This window comes from Nannospalax galili, unplaced genomic scaffold, assembly GCF_000622305.1.
Source record: "Nannospalax galili isolate Female #2095 unplaced genomic scaffold, S.galili_v1.0 scaffold578, whole genome shotgun sequence".
NCBI lineage: Eukaryota > Metazoa > Chordata > Mammalia > Rodentia > Spalacidae > Nannospalax > Nannospalax galili.
The window spans coordinates 5,889,503-5,909,052 of NW_008342282.1; the positions used below are offsets into that span (position 1 = coordinate 5,889,503).

At 40.5% G+C, this 19,550-nt stretch overlaps 1 pseudogene; it reads left to right on the forward strand.

The window, feature by feature from the left end:
• Positions 1 to 17,004: 17,004 nt before the first annotated feature.
• The window catches only part of LOC103738191, a 10,727-nt pseudogene continuing 8,181 nt past the window's right edge, over positions 17,005 to 19,550 (forward strand).

The following is a 19,550-nucleotide window of genomic DNA, read 5'->3' on the forward strand; positions in this document are numbered from 1 at the left end:
AAGAATAAGTTGTGGCATTTGGCCCCTCCCTCCACTAAGAAAGAAGCACAACGCTTGGTGGGCCTGTTTGGATTCTGGAGGCAACACATTCCTAATCTGGGTGTGTTACTATGACCCATATATCAAGTGATTAAGGCCAATGGGAAACTGCAACAACCCAATCCAGACAGGACAACAAATTGCCCAGACCCTTCAGGGATGAAAGTGTGGGTCACTCCTCCAGGGAAAGAGCTAAGACCTGTATAGTTGCTTGCTGATGGTAGAGGAAATACAGAATGGGTTGTAGAGGAAGGTAGTTACAAATACCAACTTAGGCCATATGACCAGTTGCAGAAACGTAGATTGTAATTGACATGAGTATTTTTGTCCTATTTGGTTAAGAATAGGCTTGTGCATGTATACACACATATTAAGCAGATACTTGAGTTATTCTTTTTTGAATGTGTAACTGAGATGTGTTAAGTGGCTGTGTTGTAAACCTATATGATTATATTGGATTATGAGACACTAAAGGACTAAGCATTCCTCGAAGACCTTATCACATATATGATCATATTGGGGTTATGAGACACTAAAGGACTAAGCATTCCTCAAAGACCTTATCACCTACTCAAAGATATATAATGCACTGGTCATTGTATGGTGGGATCGTTATATCATGTTAGGAGAAATTATGATGTCAACATTGTTTTCATTTGAAAATTAAGCATGACATAGAGAGATGGTATTGTGTGTCAAGTTGACAAGGGGTGGACTTATGATGGCTAATCCTGGTGGCTACTTGATTGGATGTGGAATTAACTGAAATGAAAGAGATCTTCTTGATTGGATCATCTAAAGCCAGAAGACACACCCTAAATGTGGGTGTTACCTTCTGATGGCAGCCAGTATAAAAGACCAGGGCAGAGAAGAATGCCAGGCTTCTTGCTGCTTGCCTTCTCTCTCGCTGGTGAGTTCATCTTGCTGCTGTAGACTGAAGACTAGCTGATCTTTTGGAATTCGTCAGACCTTCAGCTCCAGATTGGGACTACTGAGACATCCAGCCTTGTGGACTGAGTGACTATGGATTCTCAGCCTCTCCAGTGTGGTGCAGCCATTGTTGGACTACTCAGACTCTATCCTGTGAGCTAAGCTAATAAATCTCTATACATATATATTCATTCCACCAGTTCTGTTTCTTTGGAGAACCCTGACTAATACACAGACTAAGATAGTGTCTATCCTTGAAGGTTAGATTAGTTTCTTGAAGACAACAAAAAGATGGGTTTTATTTCTTGATCCATTGCACTATCCTGTGTGTTTTGACAAGGGAGTTGAGGCCATTGATATTTAGTGTTATCATTGAAAGGTGTGTATTTTATACTGTCATTTTAATTTCTTTGTGTTTGTGGTCCTATTTTTTATACCTTTCTTATTTTCTTTCTGTAGCCTCTTGGGCATACTTATTCCTTTCTTCAATCCTTTGCATTGCTTCAAGAAGTCTCTGTTTTGTTGGTTTCAAAGACATGAATTCTTTCAGCCTATTTGTGTCTTGGAAATTTTTCTGCTCCCCTTCAACCCTGATAGTTTTGTTGGATAAAGTATTTGGGGTTGGCATCTGTGGTAGTTTAGAACTGGGAATAATTTGTTCCATGCCCTTCTGGACTTTCATAGCTTGCATTGAAACATCAGCTGTAATTCTGATGGATTTTTCTTTATATGTAACTTGTTTTTTTCTAGCAGCTTTCAGTACCCTACCTTTGTTCTGTACATTTGATGTTTTAACTATGATATGTCATGGGGACTTTCTGTTCTGATCACGTATTAATTGTGTTCTCCATGCTTCTTGAATCTCTGAAGGTATATCTTTCCCTAATTTAGGGACATTTTCTTCTTTAATCCTATTGAAGATCTCTTCAATGCCATTGGTTTGAGTTTCTTCTCCTCCTGTATGCCTATAATGCATAGATTTGGTTGTTTCATATTGTTCCACATTACCCAAATATTCCATTCCTGTGTTGTTTGTTGTTGGTGGCTTTTTTTTTCTTTTCTTGAATTTTGCATAGTCTTTGCTTCCCAGATCCTGTTTTGCATTTCATTCATTCTGCTTATGAGACTTTCTCCTGTTGTTTCTAATTGATTTATTTAATTTTCCAGTCCCAGGTTCATTTCATTTGGGTTTTCTTCACTATTTCTATCTTAGTGAATTTGCTTTTAAAATTATGAGTTGTTTTCAATGTTTCATTAAGTTGCATATTTGTATTTTCTTAGGCTGCTGTCAAAAGTTTATGCCTTTCCTCTTTGAGTTCTTTGAGTTGTTTATCTATGTTTTCTTGAAATTCTTTGATCATGCTTATAATTGTTCTTTTAAATTCTGTGCCCAGGGGTTCTACATGGTAGTTCTTAGTGGTGTGCATTTCTGTAGGACTTGTGGGTTTTCTTGGAGACATATTTTCCTGGTTTTTCATATTGTTTGTGTTTTTACATTGCTGTTTGGGCATATGGACGTTCTTTGTTAGTTATGCATTCAGCAGGAACTTCTACTCTGGTTTTGTTTAATTTAATTTTGGTTCTGTTAATATTGTTTAAGTAGCTTACTTTTTGTTTAGGGATGGATGACAAATTGGTAGGTATTTCAAGTTCTTGCTGAGTAGTAGACTGGTCAGAAGTACTCACACTTAGTACTGAGCAGGTCTTCTGACTGAGCAGGTCTTCTGCTTGATCTGGTTCCTGGAAAGTTGGCAGTAAGAGGATCCCCTGTGGGTTCAGCCAGGGATGAAGACTGGTCTCAGCTGTGCAAAGGCAAGTTTGGGGTGGTGGCAGGCTGTGAGTTCTCTAGGGAAGTAGACTGAAGAATTGGGTTAGTCTGGGTCCAAAAGATCTCAAAGCAGTGGAGGGATCTGGGACAAGAGGATAGTCCAGAGGTCTGTGGTACCAAAGGAAGAAGTGGCCTTGTGCCCAGGGCTAGAAGGAAAACAGGATATGGGGGCTGGGAGATTGAATCAAGTTGTTGGAGTCAAGGCACAGTGGCAGGGTCAAACTTACCAGGGAAGGAAGCTGGCATCAGGAATCCCAGGCAGGTTAGGGGTAAGGACAGCCAAGGAAAAAGGCTAGTCTTGGGTGTGCAAAGCCAAGTTGTGGGTGGATGCAGGTTGGGGGGGTCTCTAGAGAAGTAGACTGAAGAATTGTGCTGGTCTGGTGCAAAGGATCAGGAAGCAGGTGTGTGAGGGCGTATCTGGGCCAAGAAGGTAGTTCAGAGATCTGGGGTGCCAAGAGAAGAAGTAGGATGGTGCCCAGGGCTAGAAGGAGAACAGAAGTCTTTTCTGCTTTCTTAAATCTGGAAATCGCATAATTCTTCAGACAGAGAAAGACTTTAGATTTTCAGTAGCTGTATAAAACTTAAAATAATAATAACAACAATTCATTTAGATCCTTCTATATATTTAATGCAACTCAAATTCCAATTGTATGCTTCTTTGGAATAAAATCTACATGTAAGACTTAAATTAGACTACTACATTTCTACATACTAAGGAGGTTAGTCAGTCAAGTAAGGACCTACACACTAATTTGTCCCTAATATAAATCCTTAAGAAGCAGAGGGATTGAAATTGACATGGCACATTCAAAGTGAGCCAACAAAATAGAAAACAAGTAATCAATTATTTAGAATAACAAATATTACTTGGCCAGCTTTTCCCTATGTCTTTTTTCATCTGATTCATACTGAATCATGCATCACACCTCAGTGTGTCATCCATGGAGTGATTCCTCATTCAAATATGATTTTAAACTTTGAAAGTGATTTTTTTCTATGGCTTTTTTTTTGAATTCTACTTTTACTTCTAAACTACACCTACCATTATTACTTATTGAGTTAATCATAATAAACAGTTATTTTATAATGAAAATAATAAAACATTCCAGCTATGCGTTATAACTCTTGATTGTCTGTTTGGTGCATATTTTTGTTCTTCTCTCCAGGAATTAAAATTTTTTTGAACTAAATGGCATATATGTTAGTATTTGCACTCTGCACAGTAGATAAAATAGTGACTTCCCTTGCCAAAGATATCCAAGAAATATCACAAACCTGTGAATGTGTGCACTTTGATAGAGACTTTGAAGATGTGAGTTTTGCACCTTGAGAAGAAAAAGTTATTCTAGATGTTTCAAGTGGATCCAATATAATCACAAAGGCTCTTCCAGGGGAAAGAGGAAGACAGTAGTCATAAAAGAAGTGATGATGGAAAGAGAAAGATATTCCTCCATGCCAGTTTAGAAGATAGAGGAAAGAACTAAAAGTTCTAGAAACCTGAAAAGACAAGAAGTTTGTTCTCTAGTAGAATGCCCAGAAGAGAGTAAGCATAGCCAAGACTTCAGTTTTAGGACTTTGGACATTTAGAATTATAAAGTAACATACTTGTGTTGATTAAAGGCAATAAATGTCTTATAATTCATTAAAACAATTATAGAATATTGATTCAGTCCACATTGTCACGTGTAATTATTTGTTGAATTTTTCCATGCCCTTAAACTTGTGTTAATTATGACAATGGATCTCTGTATTATACAGATAGATATGAAATTCATTATCTCTCATCTTATTCTCCCTCTTATCCTTCCCTGAATTGAAGGTTCATAGATACAACGTTGAAATCAGCAGATGATTGGTCACACTTATTTGGCCAAAATGCCATTCATTCATCCATTCAACTTTAATGACCCTACTTCAAATTCATGACTGTAGAGAGAAAACTTTTAGCAAGCGGAGAGTCACTCAGCCATCTTCTTTTAAGGTACTGACATTTATCCAGAATGGGAATGAGCGAAAAGGCATGCAGGCTCTTTGGTTGTTGAGCTCAAACATAACTATTTTTTCCATTTGCAAATAACCTCTTTTGAATCTGTGGGAAAGTGATCATTTTCCAATTTCATACTTCATTCAAAGTTACCCTCTTACCCTCCAGAAAACATAATATAATCTGGTAAATGGGTTTAATTTGTAGAAAATCAAGCATTTGACAGGCAACCTTTATTTCCCTGGAGCAAATATATATATAATTTTCTACTTTCTTTGGTGCATACAAAAACACAGAAAACAAAAATGGCATATAAATTATATGTCATAGCAATTGCCCCATACCCATGAAAGTTACTCATTGATGTTGAAGTAGTGGTCAGCAGTTTTATAGGTGTTCTTTGTTAATGCAGAAAAATAAAATTAGAGAAGAATATATAAAAATGTATTTGCCTTGGACAAGTTGTTAATCTCTCCGATCACCATTTCTCTATCTGTAAAATGCAGGTAACAGTTAACTAACAGAGTTAATGGAAGGGCTAGCTAAAAAAATTATATAAAATTTCTGAGAAAATTGTGATATTCTATTTTAATGATACATGTTTTCCCAAGATGGAAAAATTTGCTTCATGTCAAAATTTCAAAACATGTAAAAACATGATTAAATCCAATATTGATGTTCTAAATTACTTAGAATTTATTTAAACTTTTGATGTCCTTATACCATGAGGACATTTGAATGAACTCATTGGACCTCCTTCTGAAAGTGTACTTGGAAGCCAAGAGGATGCTCATGTTTTCCATGTAGATAATTCTTGCTCTTGTGGATAATCTACTTCTTTCTGACATACTGTCTTGTTTCCATCATCAATGTGAGGGAAACAGTATCCCACATTCAATGTGAACAGTCTAAAACATCTATATTCTGAATGTTAAAGTACTCTTCATGTGCACAATATATTCTAATATTTTATATGTTAATTATATAAAATAATAATGTCACTTTCATTCATGTATTTAATGTACCTTGATCTTGACATACATGCGTGTGGACTGTATGTCTGTGTGTTTTGTGTGGCATGTGGAGTGCATGATGCCTGCAAATGAGTATGAGGGTACACACACACAGACACACAGAGACACACACACACACCTACATGGGCCTATGGAGGCAAGAGTAGAATTTCGAATGTCTTCATTTATTGTTTTGCACCTTATTCCCTTAAGACGGTTTCTCTCACTGAACTGGGAGCTCACTGTTTCAGCTAAGCTAACTTGTCAGAGAGCTCCCAGGATTGACCTGGGAATACAGGCATGCACAGGTATGCAATGTTTTTGCATGAAACAGGTCTTTTTCTTGCAATACAAGCACTCTGACTCACTGAGAATTCTCCCAAGCTCCCTTGACATGGTTTTAGTTGTTAAATATGCTAAAAGAAAAGACACTACAATATTCTCTTATCCATCGTGAGGCTTTCATCCATTATAGGATAAGGAGGAAGGAGAGAAGCATATAAATAAATAAATTAATTAATTAATTAATTAATAAAGTTATGAAATACTGTGCAATAACAAACTGGTATGTGTCCCAAAATTCATATGTTGAAATACTAATCCACAAAGTAATGGTATTGGAATATAAGAGGTCTGGATATTATATCATGAGAACTCTGTACTCACAGGATTAGTACTCATTCAAGAGTGCTAGATTTTCCCTTCTACCATGTGAACACACAAGTAGGCTCTATACAGGAGGCTAGAAACAGATCCTAACCAGACAATAAATATTCCAGCACACTGATCACATAATTCCCAAGTTCTGGAACTGTGAAAAATAAATTTTTATTGTTTACAAGTTATCCAGTGCTTAGTACTTTAACATTACCTGAATGGACCAAAACACACAGTGATAGGTAATGCATTGAGAAAAACAGTGATGTACAAGAGCAAAGTTGAAAGTGCTGCTGTATAAAAAGAGCTATTTAGACGGGTGTGATGGTGTATGCCTTTAATCCCAGCACTTGGGAGGCAGAGGCAAGCGGATCTTTGTGAGTTTGAGGCCAGCCTGGTCTACATAGTGAGTTTTAGGACAAAAAAGAAAAAAAAAAAAGAGCTATTTAAAGCCTAAGGAAATTACATTTGATCGGAAGAACTACAAGAAAGATTAGGTTGTAAAAATTATATAGAGCCTAGTATTCTACAAAAAGAAGAAATAAATTTGATTTGAGTTCAGGATGCATCAAATTTAGACTTTTTCTTTTACTTGGTTCTCCAGTCTTAAATGCTGATAAGCATCTTGTAGCCCAAATTCCTTCCATCATCATGTGGGCTTGGACTTAAATATAACAGTGTTTGGGTTGGAGAAGTTGAAGAAGAGGAGTACCTGAACTGATTTATGTCTTTATGCGGTCACTAATCGCTATTTAGAGAATGGATTAGAAGAAAGAGGACAGAAAATAGCAAAGCAACCATTCGTTTAACTCAAGTGACAGCTGAAAGCAGTGCAGTGATCTATAAGAATTTTTTCTAGAACCAATAGTTCTTCATGATAAATTGGATACAAGGGATGAGGCAGGAAAGTAATGTGGGTGACTGCTAGATTTTTTGGCCTAAGCTACTTGAATAGTGGGGTACAGAAAGCACTCTACTACAGTGTGCTTCAACATGCTCCTCTCTATTTGATCCACCATTAATTATACCATATATCTTAATAATTTCATTAAAATACTAGTAATTCAAACTGGTTCTAGTTCACACATCAGTTAAATATGCCTACTCCAAAACATATATTTCTAAACCTCATTGTGGACTATCACTTCAAGGGATATTAATTGTACTACAACATTAGGTTTAATTTACAGTTGAATTTGTTCATTTTCATTTACCATTTTGGATTTTACTGATTCATGGACTTAGAGATAAAAACATTAATATCTCTGCACACCTCTCCAGCCCACTCCCCTGGATAAAAAACAAGTTACTACCTTTAAGCTATTAACTCTTAATCATTTTGGAAAGAAATTAGAGTTTCTACCCTCTCTAAGGACTAAAAATAGTCTACAGAAAAAGAATTCATAGTGTGCAAGCTTATAGATGTGTACAATAGGGTAATTTCTTTGATAAATAGAATTATCCTAGAGAATGTCCCATTAAATATTACAGAATTTTTACATCTATTTACATTTTTCTTTCCTAGATCACTTTTAAAATGATAATGGCAACAAATTTCAGGAGTCAATTCTCTCCTTCTACTGTGTGGAATCTGGGAACTAAGCTTGGGTTGTCAAGTTCGGCACTAAAGGCCTGTTCTGCTAAGCCATTTTCCAGCCCAGTTATATTTTTTAAAAATAAAATTTTATTTCTAAAAAAAATAAAATAAAATAAAGCATGGCAATAAAAATGTATAAGTGATATCAACAGTTGTTAAGAGAAGAAACAGAAAAGAGTAAGTTCTAACATGCCCAACTGTTGAAAGAGAACGAAAATGACAGATCACAGAATGAGGCACAATAGGTACCAATATCAGATGATGATGTAGGCATCTGGACAGTGTAAAGAAGCCCTCATAAGCTGTAGTCACCAGCTCTCCTCCGGCTATGGTCACTCTCCTGCTCGCTCAGTTCCTCTGGTCAGTCATCCGGTCTGGACCCCAAGGCAGGTGAGGAGTCTGTGCCAGCATTGCCGCATTCAGATGCAGGAGACCAAGTTCAGTGACACAGACCTGCTTTATTGCAGGAATGTACGGGCTTATATAGGGGTAATAGTCCAATCATAACAAAGCATATGGGATTCCTTATTAGCATGGCAGACTAGTATCCTATTACAATCTAGCGCGCCAGATGGCCTATTAGCATGATAAGTTTCAGTCTCTCTAAGTTTCAGATTCCTGGAAACCATGTGACTTACATAGTTTTCTCTCTGATAAGAAACAGGAAGAAATGCATTCCAGCATGATAGGTATGTAAGGCAAAAAGCAAAATCAGTCACAAGATTTTCCACAACATCTCCCCCTATTTTTCATTTTTAAGAGTGAGGCACAGTTCAGAATATAAAGCACACTGATATCAGTCCAGGGCCTGTATGTGGCAGATTTTACTGTTCTGCATCAAGGCAAGGTAGAATGGCTTGGGAGACAAGGGATTGATCTCTTATTGTCGGCCCCATCCTTCAAGATGGCAAGTTCTCTCGAGAGCAGGCTGGGCCAACTCCATGCCAACCAGTGGGAGTCAAGGTTCTTTGCCTCGGCATTGTTGTCTCCACCTCAAGGGTCACCCAGCATTATGGACCATGCCTGTCTTTGGTTGTCCCATCTCTTGGGGTCTTACCCATCATTGACTACCAGCCCTCAAAGGGTGAGTCCCTTGGTATGGTCCGGCAGAGGGAGAGGCAGTGCATCAAGCTTTGGCCTGAGCAAAGGCCTCTTAAGGGGATAAGAATTCAATAAAAGCCATTGGAGTGGGGTCGTGCCATCTAGGGTAATGATGGGGATTAGGGAGTGGCAGCTTCTGAGCATTGGTCTCACAGCCTGCCAACAGGAGTATATATCATAAGGTGTTTCTTGTGGCTCTGGCAGTTGGGCCTTTGCCTCAGGTCAGTTGCATAGTTGTTCTATAAGACTTTACACCTATGCTCAAGCCTATTTTTCATATCTCTATTGTTATAGTTGGTAAGGGCAAGGAACAGCAGGTCCTTGTTTACAGAGACATGCCTCAAGATCTGGAGGTGGGACAACAGCTAACTGAACCAGAGAAATACGAGTTTTAAGAAAATTATCAAGACCCTTAACAATGCAGGGTCCAAAAATCAGGAGTTAGCAGTAATGATGGCACACATAATAAGGAACATAGACAGGGGGTTCCCTCTGGTTTGAGGGTTTTGATTGGCTGTAGTCTCTGCTTGCAAAGTGAGATACTTAAGGTCATCCCAGGTTATCGGATGTGCCTTGGGAGCCTGTCGCTTTCATGGTCTGCGATGCCGGATCGGTCTCTCAGTGGTTGAGAGGTACACTGCTTCCTCCAGGGTCAGGGCTGCCATCTCTGGGGTTGGTGGAAGGGGGTTTGCCATCACAGGCAATTTTGATGTTGCAGGCTGGGATCCAAATGGGGGCTAGATCATTATCTGGAAAGACACAAGCATAGCCTCACCCTTGTGTTAATAATAGGTGTGGGCCTTTCCAATCACTTGTAAGAGGGTCCTTCCATCTCACCATGGGGGCAGGAGTGGGCTGAGTGAATGCCCCCCAATGCTTTATTGCTGATGAGAGGCCATTGGAGTCAAATTTTAGAAAATTTAATACAAATAGAGCTTGTTGTATAACAAAATTGGGGTCCTTATAGCGGGGGCCTTTATCATTGTCTTCCCCTATTTTCTGTATTTGTTTAATGAGTGTTTGGTGGGAAAGCTCAACAATCCCTTGACCCTGAGGATTGTAAGTGATACCAGTTACATGCCTAATATTCCAGTCAGAGCAAAAATGGCTGAAGGTAGCAGAAACATAACAGAAATCATTATCTGTTTTTATTTGCCAAGGAATTCCCATAAGGACCATGGCATATTTGACAGTCCTTATGGCATGAGAAGCTGTCTCACCAGAGCAGGCCAATGCAAAATGGACATTGGAATAAGTGTCAATAATATGATGGATATACTTGAGCTTGCCAAAAGAAGAAAAATGAATGACATCCAATTTGCCACAATCTGTTAGGGCCAAGGCCTCTAGAGAGAGTTCCAGCAGGTGGTAATGGCCCCAGAGGTAGAAGAGGGGCACAAGAGGAGCAGGCATGGACCAAATGTTTGCAACTCTGAATTGCTAGAGTGGGTAGAAGCCTATGTATAGCTTGGGGAGAAAGATGAAAACAGACGTATAAGTATCTAGCTTGTTGAATTAGGGTGGAGTCTAGGATGGCGCTCAGGACCATTTTGTTAATGGCAGCATTACCTTCTGCCAGAAGTCCTGGGAGATTGGTACAAGAGCACAAGTGTTGACTATACCAAGGGGCAGAGTGCTGCTTGAGCAATAGTTGTAATGAGAAGAACAACAAATCAAGGGGACTCTGGTGGGGCCAGAAAGCTGCAAAGGCCAGATGTTGTAGAGTCTGAACTGCATAAACACTGTCAGAAAAAATATTACAGGGAGTTGTAGGGAGATCCTGAAAGACCTGTAACACGGCTGAGAACTCTCTGAGCTGTACAGATCCCTGCAAAGGGAAAACCTTATGTGAGGAGAGTTTTCCTTCCTGGTAAATTACATAACCAAATTTGTGTTTACTAGAATCAGGAAAGATTAGAGGAGCCTTAGGAAGAGGGTTGTGCTTTGGAAATGCCTGGGGAAATAGGGACAGGGGAAGCTGTCTTATTCCTTGAAGAGTTTATGTTTAAGATAATGATTGTCATATTTCCCCGATAGACTAGTAGGAGAGTTTGGAAGCCAGAGTTGTCAAGGAACAATGACTGGAGCATGTGAAGTGGAAGGGGAAGAACTAATGATTCGGGTTCACAACCATACAGAAAGTGGGAGGTGTGGACAAGTTTAGGGGCTAGCACAGCCCATACCTCAATAGCCAGGGTGACCATGTGAAGTTGACTCCATGAAGAGTGGACCCATATCAGGGGGCTCTGGGTCTGCCAGAACACTCCCAAATGGGTGTTTTTAGTAGTAATAACTAGTGCTTGGATGGGCAACTTTGGCTGTATCCTATTTACAAATGCTTGGGACAGGTGAGAATTGATTGTTGTGACAACACGTTGTGCCTCCAGAGAGAACTTGCAGGGAATGGAGACCATATCAGTACCCAGCAAGAGGTCAAAGAGCGGTGTAAGCTCTTCTGTGGACATGGGTAAGAAGCCCCATATCTAATTGATGTTGCCACAGAGGATCGGCACCTCTGAAAGGGTAACCTCACCTGGTAATGTAAGAATAGGAGCTATGGGCCAAATTACATCTTGAATAGAGTGGCCCAAAAAGGTATAAGGGACGTGTAACTGTAATTTATCTGCTGCAATATAAGCTTTAATGCCTGGTGTAGCAGTAGGGTGAGGCAGTCCCGGTTGATGGGTCTCTAAAGGCTTTGTATGCTCATTAATAGCCCTTAAATCATGTAAAAGTCTCGATTTTCTTGAGTTCTTTTGTATTACAAACATGGGAGAATTACGAGGACTAAGGCAGGGCTCAATATGACCCAAGGATAATTGTTCCTGGACCAAAGAGATCAAGTGAGTTAATTTATGTAAAGGAAGAGGCCACTGCTCCACCTATATGGGAGCTTTAGTGTCCCATGTTAGTCTAATGGGGGGGCAGCTTGGGCAGCGGAACAGTGGCCGTTAGAATTGGGGATGAGGGTGGGGAGCATTACCTAACTACTGATCTGCAATGCAGTCATCATAAAAGGCTTTGTCATCTGTAGTTAAAACAGCTTCTATGTCACAAAGGATATCTCTCCCCCACAAATTATAGGCAAGCCCCACGGCTAACAGTGGTCTAACAGCTCCTGTATTGCCCCTCAGATCAGTCCAAATTACCGGACGTTGGACATGTTGGGTGTTCTGTAAACCCCCAACTCCTTGTATAGGGGGGTCCAGGTTTTCAGTGCCAATGAGACAATGCTTCGTCTTGTCTGACTACAGTAATGTCGGCCCCTGTATCAATTAGGCCTTTAAACTTATGGCCATCTAGGGAAAGTTGCATCCTAGGCTTATGCAAATCAATAGGTATCGTCCATTGGATGTGAGGGGTGTATTCCCTTACTTCCTCTCTTTGGGGCGGGGCTGAGAGGTGCCCTGTTGCTTGTTTAAAGGCACCTTTTTTATGGGCTTATCATCTGCATCCACCTTAGACCTACATTCTCTTGCCCAATGAAAGCCTTTGTGGCATTTCGGGCATTTTGAAGGGGAAAACTGGCTCCTTTTGGCCTCTTTCATAATCTTATTAGGACAGGTACATACCAATGGCCCTGTCCCCCCCGCCGCAGGCCCAACATTTGCCTATGTCCATCTTGGCCTGTGGCTGATGAGCAGCCAGTGCCTCAGCAAGGGCCGCGGCATGGGTCCGAACAGTCCCCACATCTCGGCAGGCCACAATCCATTCAGAGACATCCTTGTGTCTAACAGGTCCTATGGCAGGGGACACTCTGTAGAGCAGCCTTCATATACAAGATCCTTGGGCAAGGCATCGGCAGCTCCCTGATGACTGCTCTTTCTATTTATAATCTGTTGGCATCTCTCAACAAAATCAGAGAAAGACTCGCCTGGTTTTTGTATCAATTTGGTGAATTTGGTATCACCGCAAGGCAGCATACTCCAAAAAGCACAAAGCACGCAAAGCCGTACTTGTTCAAAGTAGCAGGGAGGTCCCTGTGCCTGAGCTTGAGGCGGGTCTCAAAATTGCCACATCCTACTAGAGCATCAATTCCAGTGTTTTGGACATTGGCATTTCTATTGTGCTCTGCCTGTTGTTCACATTCATCTTGGTAAGCAGCTTTCCACAAAAGGAAATTGCCTCCCTGTAAGCAGGCATGGGTGATATTCTGCCAATCATAGGGGGTATTGGCTAAATGACTGATTGTATCTAATAACTGACCAAACCAAGGGGAGTGAATACCATCCTCAACTGCTGCCTTATGCAGCTTCCTTACGGTATCATGAGAATATGGATTCCAGACATTGGGGTTCTGTTGTCCCTGATCGACAGTAACTGAGAAGAACTGTGGAAAATCTCCCATCTCCCACTTTATCATAGAAAATGGGCCTAGGCAGGAAGGCCTTCCAATCCTCCTCTGAGAGGGAGGGGTAGATAGACTGGGGGGAAACTTCCTTAAAGCCAGTATAAGATGGCGGAGGGTAGCCACCGCCTGGTAATGGTGGAGCAGAGGCAGTCTTAACTTCCTGTTTTTCATCAAGGGAGCTCTCAAACCCCAATTCCTCATTTTTTTATATCATCATTAGCAGTCATTGTTTCATCAGAATAAGAATCCATTAATTTTGTTTTAACTGGAAATGCCTGGGACAGGCCTTCCCCAGTGTCCTGTTGTTGTATTTGCTCATCTATCTCCTTTAATAGGAGATTGTCCTGTTCAGGGGCTTCGGGAGGAATCCCCCAAAAGGGAGGCCAGAATGGCTGTCACAATGGGGTAGAACAGCCCAGACTGTGGGTGTCCCTCCCTGGCTTCTCTATGCTGGGCCAAGAACAGAATGCAAGGCCATTGTTCGGGATCCCAGCAACAAGAATCTGTAAACCAGGGGGCAAGAGCTAGTATTTCATCTAAAACCTTAGTTACATCTTTTACTGTTCCCCTAATATGCCTACTCCTGAGGAGAGGAACCAGTGCAGCAGCACAGGGACCAGCAGCAGCTGGGTGACTATTCCCCATACCAGAGGTCACTCACCCTGCAAGACATACCCAAAGGGACTCAGGAACCATTCAAGGAGACAATTGGCGAAGGCAGGAGTGGCATGCCCGACCAAATATCACGAGCCAGAGGAAAAGCAGAACAAAACAAAAGCAGCAAGCAACCACAGGAAAAGCACCAAGAAAGGGGGCATTGGGAGCCCAAGGTGTTACAGCTCAGAGTGTTACAGGTCTGTGGGGAGGGGGATCCCAGCCCCATGTTTGGATGCCAGCTGTGGTCACCGGCTGTGGCTGTTCTCCTCCGGCTATGTTTGCTCTCATGCTCTCTCAGTTCCTCTGATCAGTCATCCGGTCTGGACCCCAGGGCTAGTGAGGAGTCTGCACCAGCATTGCCACATTCAGATGCAGGAGACCAGGTTCAGTGACACAGATCTTCTTTATTGCAGGAAAGCACGGGCTTATATAGGGGTAATAGTCCAATCATAACACAGCATATGGGATCTCTTATTAGCATGGCAGACTAGTATCCTATTACAATCTAGTGGGCCAGATGCCCTATTAGCATAATAATTTTCAGTTTCTCTAAGTTTCAGATTCCTAGAAACTATGTGACTTACATAGTTTTCTCTCTGATAAGAAACAGGAAGCACGGCATTCCAGCATGATAGGTATATAAGGCAAAAGGCAAAATCAGTCACAAGGTTTTCCACAACAATAAGCAAAGAATTCACTGAGTAGTAGGCTAATAGCCAAAAATATATCAGAACTAGACTGACAATCACTCATTCCCCTTAGGCCAGTACTCCTACCTCAGCAGCCAGACCACTATTCCTTCTGTAAAGAGATGGAAAGCTTCAATGTTCAAAAAAGTTAACCAGAGTTGTAAGACATAGATCAATTAAGAGGACCACACAAAAAAGGAAAATGAAGCCAAAACTGACTTACTAATCAGTAGGTTTATGGCATTCTCTCATACCTTAACATTCATTATGTCAGCAGCCAGAAAACTAGCAGAAGGAGGAATTAATCTCAAAAGAAATGGCCAAAGTATAAGTAAATAAGACATATAGGATCCCCCAAATGAAACCCCTGTTCTCTCTTGTGTGTACTTTTAAAGACATACTTCCCTTCATGCACACATCATACTTTACAATCTTTTTCTTAGTCTTTACTACTACATTTGAATGACTTCCAGAAACAAAAAAGATTTGAGAAAACCCAGCAACCTGAAAAAGAAATGGACATAAAAATTTGGAAGAAGCAGAGATAACGTAACGTAGTGAAAATGTTGCTTAAAAGATAAAAGTAGATATTTCATTTTAAAAACAAAGTATTTTAGTGAGGTACTAAAAACATAAAAAAAACATGGAAATATATATGTAGAATAACAGAAATATAAATTTAAATTGAAAGTATGAGGATCTAATTACCTCAAGATTCTACAAAGAAGAATGGTTATTTTTTTTAAAGCAAGTGAAGAGGGTTGGAAAACAGGTGGAAGGAAATAAGGACTAGTGCAAGAACTCAAACATCTTCACCTAGTGGATATTCTACATAAAAGACAAAAAATTAGGAATGAAAATTATAAGATGTATTAGTTCCCACAACAGAAGTTTAGTTACTGTATTAGTTACTCTTTTATCGATATGACAAAATACCATGACCAAAAGAAATTTAAGGAAGTAAAGATTTATTCTAGCTTACAGTTCCAGAGGAATACAGTCAATCATGGTGGGGAAGGATGACAAAAGGCAAGGATGGTCTGGAGGTAAGATCAGGAGCTAGTTGATCACATTTTCATCTGCACATAGGAAGGAGGGTCAGAAAAGAAAATACTGTGAGGCTATAAGCCCTCAAAACCCTCCATAGGGGATACACTTCCTCCAACCAAAGCTCCATCTCCTAAAGTTTTCATAAATTCCCCACATAGCACCACCAGATCAGGATCAAGTGTTCAAGTACACAGACCTATAGGGGACAGCTATCAGTCAAGTCACTACTTTAATCATCCCTCAGTCGCATAGGCTCCTGACCATATCATGATGCAAAATACATTTATTCCAACTTCAAAAGTTCCCATCATCTTTCATAGTCGCAACACTGTTCAAGAGTCCAAAGCCAAAATTTTCTTCTGAAACTTAAACCAATCTCTTATCTGTGACCACAATGCAAAATCAAAGGACAAATTGCATACTTTCAATGTACTGTGGCACAGAATACATTCCCATTCCAAAAGAAAGGAATAGGAGCATAGTGAAGAAAGATTGGACCAAGGCAAGACCAAAACCCAGCAGGGAAAACATCAAATTCTGAGCTCTGTGAACAGTATCTGAGGCTTCAGTTTCAAAGGACACAAATGACACCCCCTGCCCCCATTTTGCTTCCTACAACATATATTTTTCTCTTAGGAAAGTTTACTCCCTCTATGCAGCTATCCTCAGCACATGTCTCACAGTTCTGGCACTTCTAACATCTTGGGATCTCCACTGTAGCCCAGGCTTCCCCTTTATAGCTTCATGCAATGGTTTCTCAAGACCACCATTCAGGGACTCCAACCATGCCACACAATTCCTGGCTTCAGTGGCCCTCTGAAACTGCAGAGGATGCATTATAACCTCTTAATCTTGCTATTTTTTCTTACCTCTTGTCTCCAGAGTTCTCTCAGGGTCTCTTGCACCATCACACAAACTATATAATATATTTTTATGTGAACTTATTATAGTTTATAACTTGGGGAGGTGGAGACGCTTACAGAAACTAACGTCTGGCACCCAGCTCTGTGCGGCAGGCACCTGGGTTCCACAATGCTTCCACCAGCCCACAGTCTCTGTTATCTTTGGTCCATGCATCTTGGGTCCACATTCCTGCTCCAACTCGTAAATGCCCCCTCTCACCATGCAGGTGAGACCAACCGGACCTCTTTTCTCCACATCCTCCACCTGCCGTGGAGCATTCCTGGTGGCTCACCACTTCCATCATAAGATGGCAGATGGAGCAAAAACCCCTCCCCAGTCAAATTTCAGCAGCAGGCTCCCTTGGAGGAAACAGACAGTTTGAGAGACATCTCTAAAACGTGTACTCTGAGGATGACACTGCCAAGTTCAGCTGCAAACCTGAAATGTAATCACTTGGTCACATTTGAAGCAGTTTCTATACACTTAACTCTGAAGAACTTGCAAGGCAATTGCTTTCCAGAAGGAGCAAGCAACCACCTTAGGCTCTCTTTCACAAGTTAGCTGCTTAGTTGGCTGGGATCTTACCACCACGGCACCTTTTCTCTTGTTCCTATGCAGAGTAGGAGTCTCTTTAATGGTTTTAATCTCTTTAACAACCACTGTCTCTTTTTTGAGAATATGACTTGATACCAATCTTACACTTCCTGGTGCTCTTTAACTCTCTAAGCTGCACATTTTTATTTCTTTCTGCCTAATTTATTGCTCTTTTTCTGTAGGTTTGCATAAAAGCAATGAGTAATAACTATAACAAAGTCTCAGTGATATTCTATCTTGAAATTCCCTCTGCCCAAGAAATCAGCCCATTACATTTCTTTTTAATTCAGTCTCATGCAAATTCTCAGGATATAAGCAGAATACAGCAAGATCCTTTGCCAAAATATCACACGAATGGCCTTTAGCCCAGTTAGTAATAGAGTCCTTGCTCCCCTAGGAAACCTCATGAGCCAAGTCTTGACTTTCCTTACTATACTCAGCACTACTGTCTTCCAAGCTTCTACTAGAATGTCCTGTTAAGCCCTTCTCACAGCTTCCAATAGTTTTTCAGTCCAAAGTTCCAAAATCTCCCGCATTCCTCCAAAAAGACAACATGATCAAGTTCTTCATAGCAACACCCTGACACTCCTAGTACCAATTTCTATATTTTTTTCTGCTGATGCTGCTGTGATAAAATACCATGACCAAAATCCAATTAAGAAGAAAAGAATTTATTTTGGCTTATAGTCACTTCCAGAGGGATAGAATTCATCATCATGGGGAAGGTATGGAGGCAGAGCAGGAGATAAGATTGGGGTCCAAAGTTCATTTTCCCAGTTCTATGCTGGGTTACTGTCTGGGAGTCTTTTGGACCACCCTGGCCAATAATTCAAAAGAAGGTATCTCCTGTCTGACATTGTTTCTTGTTATGTAGCCTTTAGCTATACAAATGGACTCTTAAAAATTACATTGAACCCATTAAACTTTGGTTATACTTTCCTTTTGGGTGTTTAAGACCCTACAATTGGCCCAGATAAACCAATTTATTTTTACTCTTAAGGTGGTTTGAGGATCTGTTCCTTAAGGGTAACATGGGATTGGGAGGAGCCCCTGGCTCCTTTCTTTTACCAGTTCCATCTATGTGAAGATAAGTCAAAGATCCTGCTCGTCCATGCCTGGCTTTGCTTGGAATCGTGGAGGAATTGTTTCTTTTGTGTTGACCCTCTTCTTTGTAGACTGGACACTGGTTCAGGTCCATCTGCTTGAGCCTCCATGGCCTCCTTGATCAAGAGGACAGGTGACTCACCATAGTTACAGGACATTTTCAGAGATGATTATAGTCCCCTGGAACCTAGTCAACCTAGGAGGGAAAGGAGCAAAAACTGTCCATTATGTTCCTGTGTCCAAATTAGAATCGACCTCATAGTATGGTTGCTAAACATCCAAGAAGGTTAGTTCCACCAGTCTGATCCTTTTAATTGCCATGTGCCATGTAGAGCTTGGGCAAAGACCAAATGGTCTCAGATAAACCTTCCCTAGACATATATTACATTCTTTGAAAAGGTTGTATGTATAATTTGTCAGTAGGTTGTTGGCCTAATATGGTTCTCTCTGGTTTTCTAAAACTAGCTAGGCATTATATATCTCTTACATTGTCTAACCCTTCCACCATGGTTTCCCCATTTAAGGTGCCCCCGTTTTTCCCATTTCTCCCTTAATAATATCCTTCTCCTATGGTCCCACTTCTTTCAAGCTCCTTCTTTCCCTTTTTCCCCTAGGTTCCTTGTATAACCTTCCCTCTCCCCTGCCCTAAAATAATCTCATTTTTATCCATATCTCCATTGTTAGTACCTCCTTTCTACTGTTCTTCACTTTCAGATTCTTTTCCTCTACCTCCCTGGTTCCTTTTCATTATCCTGGTTCCTGTAGCTATGTCTGAATACATACTCACTTATAAGCATTTGCTGCTAGGTTCCACTATGAGGGAGAACATACATTTTTTTTCTGAGTTTCTGTTACTTCACTTAGTATAACAGTCTCTAGTTCCATCCATTTACCTGCAAATTTCATGATTTCATCATTTTTTTTTACTGCTGAGTAAAACTCCATCATATAAATGGGAAGAGAGTGCATTATCTACTCATCAATTGAGGGACACTTAGGTTGCTTCCATCTCTTAGCTATTGTGAAAAGAGCAGCAACAAATATGGATGTACA